We start from the raw sequence: 9,030 nt of genomic DNA, 5'->3' as shown, positions 1-9,030 counted from the left end.
TAAAACATTAGTTTATTGCTATGCACTCAAAGTATAAAACTGATCATTTCCTTTAAAAGCTCAAACATATACTTTATAGTTATCAGAGAAAAATATTTAATATTCACAATAAAACAAAAATAGTATAAATAAAGTAAGATGGATTTAACTTTATTATCTTTAAATATCAGTGGCTTAAACAATCCTAGCAAGAGATGAAATCTGCTGAAATATTTAAAACTGAACAAAGCACAAATTGTCTTCCTTCAAGAAACTCATTTCAAAACAAATGACAATTACAAATGGAATCCTAAGGAATATATGATATTGGCGCAATCCACTTATAAGACAAAGGCAAAACGGGTAACAATTTTATGGAAAAAATGTGGTTAACCCAGAAATCATTTTTAAGTATGAAGATAAAGAAGGCCTTATGGCATTAGTAATAATTAAATATAATAAACGAATATGGACCCTAGCCAATCTATATTGGTTTCCAGGCATTGGAACAGGAATTGTTAAGAAACATTTAGATTTCATTTCCAATAATTATAAAGGCAACTTAATATTAGGAGGAGATTTTAATTGTGTATTTGATATTTCTGAAACTACAAATAAAAGACTACTGCATAAATCTTCTGTATCAAAAGCTTTAAACAAGTGGGTAGAATAAATTCATCTTGCAGATACTTTCAAATTTAAAGAAGGTAAATCTTTGTTGTTTTCCCATCAAGATCACAGATTTGGTCCCCAAACTAGAATAGATAAAATATTTCCTGCCCATGACTTACACTCTAAAATCATTAATTTCTCAATTACTCCCTGCTCCTTTTCAGACCACAATTCATTGATACTAAAACTTCAAAATGGGTACAAACCATTAAGCTTTAACTCCAGAATTTCAGCATATATCACTAAAATTAAAGAGTTCAAACCCTGGTTATTATTTGAATTACAGTTCTTTTTAGATATTAATGACACCACACAGATAACTAAAATAATGATATGGGACTCATTAAAAGCTTACATATATGGTAAAACCCTAACTTGGTATAAAAAATTAGAGAATGGGATTCTGAATTATTAGATCGACAATCCAAACTTTTGTCAGTAAAAGCTGAAAAAAATCAAAATCATTTGGAGAATGAAGAAAGTAGAAGTATTAAACAATAAATACAACAAAATTCTAACACATAAAACTAGTTTAGCTTTAGAAAAACTAAACTTAATACCTTGGCCACTTCTTCCAAATATCTACATAAATTATCCACAAGAATCAAAATACAATCAGAAGCTATTAACATTAAAAGCATCTTCCATGAAAAAAAAGGGAAAAATGGCTCAGATATAGGTGACATTTTGATGCCTATAGAAATCACTATATGGAACATTTCCAAAAAGAAAATAACATATTGATCAATTAAATGTAGATGAAAAATGTTCTAATATAAAAAATGCCAGAAAAATTAAAACTAGATCAGCAAGCACCCATATCCTACAAAGAAATTACAGATACAATAAAAGAGGGTAAAAAATAATAAAGCTCCAGGTATAGATGGCATAATTGTGGAAATATATAAACTTTTTGCTTCAAAGATACTATCCCTCTTCCATAAAACTCTATTAGAAATTCAGTCACAAGCTTTAATACCACCATCTTGGAGATATTCCTTAATCACACCAATCCTAAAGGAAAACAAATTCCCAAACATCTGTACCTCATATAGACCTATATCATTATTAAATAATGATGATAAGATATTTATGACAATATTAACTAACAGAATGAAAATACCACTATCCAAAACAATAAATAATGATCAAACTGGATTTATATATCATAGGCACACATGTGACAATGTTAAAAGGATAATATTTCTTATAGATTATGGTAATAAAGAAAATAAAGAGACACTCATAATTGGCTTAGATATAGAGACAGCCTGTGATTCCCTAAACTGGGACTATTTATTCAAAATCCTAATGCTATTTGAATTTCTTGCATCCTTTGTTCATCTTCTAAAGAGTATATATATATATATATATATATATATATATATATATATATACACACACACACACACACACACACACACACACACACACACACACACACACACACACACACACACACACACACACAAATAATTTAGCGTATTTCAAATTAGATAATTTTACCTCTGAATCTATACATATAACAAAAGGCACTAAACAAGGATGCCCCATGTCACCAATTCTATTTGCTCTGGCTATTGAAATATTGCCAGATTCAATTTGTAACAATATAAAAATCAAAGGAATAGATGTTTATGAACATTACAATTCTAAAGTAATGCTATTTGCTGATGGCATATTGCTAAGATTATCTAATACAAAAGAGATATTAGAAGAATTAGATATATTAATTGGCAAATTTCACATGACTTCAGGACTACATTTCAATAAATCAAAATCAACATTTTTATTTTTAAATAAAAAAAAAGAACTGCAGACTAAGGGGAATCACATCACAGGGAAACAAGAATCTACCTTAAATATCTAGGAATTGAGTTATGCAAGGATAATAATGAATTAGTCTAAAAAAAACTATAATAATATCATCAATATAATTAAAATCTCTGTGGAAAAATGGAGCAACATAATATTAACATTTGAAGATAGACTACAGTTAATAAAAATGGTTTTACTGCACAATATCCTATATATAGCCTTGTCAATGCAACTGTTACCAGAAAGGAATATACTTAAATAAATAAATTCATGCCTATAAAATTTGTATGGTTTCCCAAATGAAACAGAATAGTTTTAATACATCATATCAGACCATGGAAACAGAGAGGATTAAACTTTCCTGATATAGAAACATATATAAAACCATCAATATCTAAAACAATCTCAGATTGGATAAATCCAAATTATTCTGCAAATTGGAAAGAATTACTAAATGTAATATCAATAAATGAATTTGATTTACAAAAAAAATTCAAATATATAAAAACAATTTGCCATTGCCATATGTATTAGTATGCAATACAATATAACTTAACCCACTAAAAACTGTATGATTAATTATTACATTGACTCATTTAGGAAAATTATTAATGCAAATATAGATTTAAAAATCTGGTTTGATCTTTTAACACCATTTATAATCACTAAGAACTTTCCACATCAAATATATAGAGAAATTATTAATTCCAGTTAAATCCACAAGGCACACTGGAACACACACCAAGAAATCTCCAAAGGAATTCCGGGCAAGAGCAGTACTGAAGTCAAACTTGTTAAGCAACAATTTAGTTCCACAAAGCTTTTTCTTCAACTGATAGGCAAACTTCTTTAGACAAGCAGAGCAAACAACACCACACCCATATATACATCTCCCTTTACAAACACATGTTAAAACTAATTAACATTTAAAGGGACTATACCATAAATAACAAGACTGCAAGTTAAAAATAAAAAAACTTTTATACATGATCAATCAAAAATTACCCACTAAATAAAACCAACATCCTCAAATGCTGGACATGTAAAAATCCTACTTAGACTAATATAAAATAAACCTAATCTAGTAAAAAAATCAAACAACCATGAAATGTTACCCCAACGTTCAATTTTCAAGATTTATAAAAACATGCTAATATAATGCTTGCTTAAATCTCATACAAACATGTAGACAAATGGAAGTAAGTACACGCCAATATATGTGCAACTACCATCAACACAAACATCAGATGGCCATTGCTCTATCTCAGTAGACTTCTTAATTTCAGTATGCATGAAAGCAAAACCTTGTCATTAAGACCCGGAGCTCTGTAAGAATTCAACCTCAGCTGCCAAATCAATTCCTGTCTCTCTAACAGTAACTGGTAAGGGCCCCCTTTTACATCTGATGTAATTTGATTTAAAACCCTAAACACAAAAGAGTGAGTGGGATTCTCACTACAATGTTTAGCCAGGGCATTCTCTAACCTAGCCTTCCTTATGCTGTATACATGCTCATAGATCCTTTCTTTCAACTTCCTGTCAGTCTTGCCCACATAAAATGTGGGACAAAGCTGACAGGTAGCAAGGTAAACTACAGACCTCGAAGAGCATTTATATCTTTCCTTTATCCTGTAAGTTCTGTTAGCAAATGAAAAAGTGGCCCCAGTTGCCAAGTGCCTACAACAACTGCATGCCTCACACTTGAAAGTCCCATCAATCTGGTGACACATTCCACTATTCATCTCCATGATACTCTTTAAATTATAACCTTTTCTGTAAGTGACGTAAGGTCTGTCACCCAATTTACTTATTATGTCAGAATCAAAACTGATCAAACCCCAGTTTCTCACCAGGATACACTTTATTAAATTTGCCTCTATACTGTAAGGGGTAATAAATCTCATTGTAAAACTCAACCCATTATCCTCCACATTATTTTCATCAATGGAAACAACAGAGAGGGAGCCTGTGTTAGTGTAACCAGTACTAGACATCGTGGTTTGTCCTGTCAAAATAGGTTTGTAAAAAAAAAAAAAAAAAAAGATGAATTAAAAATTAAAAAGTCATGAAATAAAAACAAAGATATACAACAAGGTAGAAAGGGAGATTAAATCAGTATCAATATAGTTTTTATATCAGTAACTGAATAATTAAAATAAACCACAAAAAATAAATAAAAATGAAAAAAAAAAAAAAAGAACAGATTTAAAAAATGACCCTCCATCAAACATGAGACTTTGAGACTTCCTAAATGAGGCACTCCCTTATGTGTATATGCTTGTTTTATATAAAAGCTATGTGTCATACTTGACTTTGCTTGTTGATAGTAGAATATTCCCATTCAGGTGTATCTTGTATCCATGACCAGTTTATGCTTACAAATTATGCCGTACAGTATATTTCACTTTAGAACAATTTGTAGGCACTACACCATAAATATCTGGGTTCAGTTATGTTTAACATTTTTGTTTTCTTCTTTTTTTATTAAAAAGAATTATAAGGCATCAATAGTTAATAATAATTAATAATAATTAATTATTAATAATCATAATTGTAATTGTATGCTGACAAATGTGAAACTGGAATATATATTTACTTCTGTTTAGGATACAACATGCAATAAGTAGCACTTAAGGCAGAAACAAATATTGACTCTTAATATAATTAAATATTAAATTCACTAAACTGGCCTATTATATTCTTTGGCTAAGATGTCATTGCACATCAGATCCAAATTATATTTATCAATACAGAAAAATAAAGCAGATCAAAAACCTAGTTGTAGTGATTGCCAAGAAACTTGTTTTAAAATGCATAGTACCACCTTTAGAAACAAAGCTAAGAGGATATCAGATCTGCTTTCCTAGATGGCCAGCTCAAGGTACTCATTTCTCATAAGCTAATTTTATTGTATGCTATTAATTCTTAGCAAGGACTATAAAGGAACTTCTATACAAACAAACACAGTTTGTTTTACCCAATCCTATGCCTAACACACAAAATGAATCCCTTCCAAACTGACAAACTTTTGTGCTAGAATCTGAACACTATGTCTGTACAGTGTGGGTTATAGAATAATTTGAGATAAATCATGAACAACTTGTAAATGTTTCAGTCATACAGTAATAAGATCAACAGTGGGTTTAAACCTATATGCATAATGCAGCACATATTGTTACCAGGCCACAAAGCTTCTAATTAAGTCAAGTAAACTGATTAAGTTACATTGCTTCATTGCTTGAATAATGTCTATGTTATTAGTAGCAGTCTATTTATAAGAACAGTAGCATCTTCAAATATAAACTTTACAGTGGGATAGATTTTAAAAATATATATACTTATGATAGCACTATTTATGTACTGTCCATATTTTACATTCTTTCCTCCTGGAAACTAACAACAGATATACCACATAACAATTCCCTTTAAGAAAATTTAAAACAAGACTAATGCATTCTCCCTGACTCCACTCAGGCATACTTCTCAACAAGGCTGCCAGAACAGAATGCTGGATGAGAATATCTTATTTATCATGTATTAAACCACATTATTTTCTATTTTTTTTTCAGAACAGTTTTACGTTAAAGTTATTTTTTCTTGGACTTTTAAAAGTAGGTGGCTGGAACAAAATGCAAATATGTTTAATTGTGTTTGGAAAAATCAGTTCTGTTTTTGTGAATTATGGGAGAAGAATTAACAAGGTATTCAAAACAGCATGGAGTGTTGGCATGGCTCTTTCTCCCTGAAATACAAGACCAGATGCTTCAAATGTTTGAAATGACTGTTTGAATAGACATTCTGAAATTGTTATACATATAAGCATTTTTGCAGGCTGTCTTCAACTGCTGCTCATACTAATATAGAAGTCTATGCCCCCTACTCCTTGGTAATGTGCGCGTACTAACTTCAAGCTTTCTGTACCTCAGAAAAGGAAGACTACATCATGACATTGTAACCTCAGACATTATACTCCACATTCACACTTTCATTTCTACTATTCTGAGATTGTAATTATAGTCCTTGAAAATTCAACAGGCACCCTATGTCCACAGTTTACTTTATACACTTAAACAAAGTTGACCCTGTTGTATTAAACCAGTGACATCAGTCATGTATCCATTATGTATTTTAATGAGAGAAATTCTTCCCACTGTTGTCTCATTTAACTCTTTTTAAAATCACTACACAGACCCTATTGGAAAGGCCTTTGTAAGTTTCATGTACTTCTTATTCATGTGTTCCTATCCTGTAGTTGTACAATCCAGTACCTACAGCTTTACAATTTTTTCACATTACTTTTCAAATTTCCAGTTAGTATCAGTACCAAGTACTGTCCTGCAATGTAGCTATAAAGAGATAGAACAAGTAACAGACAGTTTGTTTAAAAAGACACATTATTATAAAAAGTTAGCACATTACAGGACCAGTTTCCTATTGAAAGTGATGCTGATAACTGTGAGTTCTGCGTGTGAAAAAAAGACAAATGCAGATCAAATAAGATAACAGCAAATATCAAAACAAGGACATGCCAAAAGTGTTTTCAATGAGTTATCAGCACTGCACCCTCAACACTGAGGGTCTGTATTGTCCCAGTTACATATATAATATATAATATATATATATATATATATATATATATATATATATATATATATATATATATGGGTCTAGGATATTTCATCGAAAGCACATTTCACCTAAACTCAAATGACAGAACACAAATCACTGAAAGCACAATTCACCAAAACACATTTTACCTAAAATTTAGATGGCCTTATCCCCACTGTAGTGTGACCGTGGAGTTAGTATATATAGTAGGGGGGTGTGGGGGGTGTAGCCTCCACATATTTTGAGTAGATACCATGTTTGGAAAAGAGTAATATATTGAAATTGCAAGTATCCATGTATATAGTTCAAAATATTTATCATATGATGAGGGCAGTGCCCCCAAACCCCCCTACTATATATACTAGCTCCAGGGTCGCACTACAGTGGGGACAAGGTCATATAAAACTTTAGGTGAAATGTGTTTTGGTGAATTGTGTTTTAGGTGAATTGAGCGTTCAGTGAAAAGTGCACATTAATTTGAGTTTTGGTGAAATGTGCTTTTGGTGAAATGCCCTAGACCGATATATATATATATATATATATATATATATATATATATATATATATATATATATAAACTACAAAAGTGCTGTATCTCAGAGTAAAGGGAAAACTCTGAAGTACCCCCAGCATCAATCGTAGTATATATCACTCTAGCTGGGATTCAAAAACTCTGAAGCAGAGCAAGTCTGATTGTCAGAGTACCTGTGCTTCCAAGCCCTGAAAGGTTCATAAAAGTTGTTTATTTGCATTTTTTTCCAGGGTGGGCTCAGCCATAGAGCAGTGTCTAGTTAAGTAACTTACTCAAAGTCACACAGTTAAGCAATGGAGGCTAAGATAATCAAACTTTGCACCATTGGACCACGGGAAACAGCTTGTTAATAGCTCCTTAATCCGTTAAGCTAACTGACAGACCAGTTTCAAACCATGTAGAGCAAGAAGTCTGTGCAAGCATTACAGTCTTTGCACATATTACACAGGCACGCTCACATGATCATACAAAATTCCAGATGTTAGGAACGCTGGAGGACCAGCTAATTTTACTGAAGTAATCTACAGAATAGCAGCTGCACATTACACAAAGGTGCTGCACTTTTTATCAAAAATGATTTCTCCTCCATGCTCTTATGCTGTTCAACATACAGTGTTGAGCAACACACCAGTACTGTCAAACTCAGAATATGCCCCAGCACCATAGCTGTACAGCCTGTTACTCCCTACTGGCAAGAGAGATCTCTGGAAAACCTGTTACCAAACATAACCTTCTCTCATTAACCAGAAATGGCTTTACCACAGTGTTAATACAAAATCCTGCAATCCAAAACAAAACATTGTGAAAGTACTGCATTCACAATTTCCAACAAAGTCCAGTTTGGATAAAAGCAACTTTATTTTTAATAAAGTCTTTATATGGGAGTAGTATTTCTATAGTGTTTCATTTTGGATTACAACCTTCTCTCATTCCATCACTGTAATAGTGGTGGGATCCCACCAGTAGAAGCTCATATAGTATCATGTCCTCTTATTAACATACTTTAGAAATGACTCCTTCCTTCATCTACTGTCATGCCTTCAGAGTAGGCTACAGTACAGCAGTGATAGGCAGTTTACTAAGATGTCCCTTACCCACCACCACACACACACAAACACACATGCACACACACACACACACACACACACACACACACACACACACACACAAACACACACACACACTAGCCATTATAATGCAGTTTTGCCTATTTTCACAACTACCAATTTTCTGGTCAGACATTCATTTTCCTGTACATGCCTACACATCTGTACTATAAAAGCTTACATGCTGAATTTAGCCAAATGTTATTGCCAAAAAAGTATGTAGTCACATATTTGTACTGTCACTCATTTTAACACTGGTTGGGCTACAGTAGCATTTATATAGAAGAATGCACCAGAGCAAAATAATGGAAACTG

This window comes from Protopterus annectens, chromosome 9.part0, assembly GCF_019279795.1.
Source record: "Protopterus annectens isolate FY-2018-M chromosome 9.part0, PAN1.0, whole genome shotgun sequence".
In the NCBI taxonomy this organism is placed as follows: Eukaryota; Metazoa; Chordata; order Ceratodontiformes; family Protopteridae; genus Protopterus; species Protopterus annectens.
The sequence above is the reverse complement of the archived record's forward strand: the minus strand, read 5'-3'. Positions refer to the sequence as shown.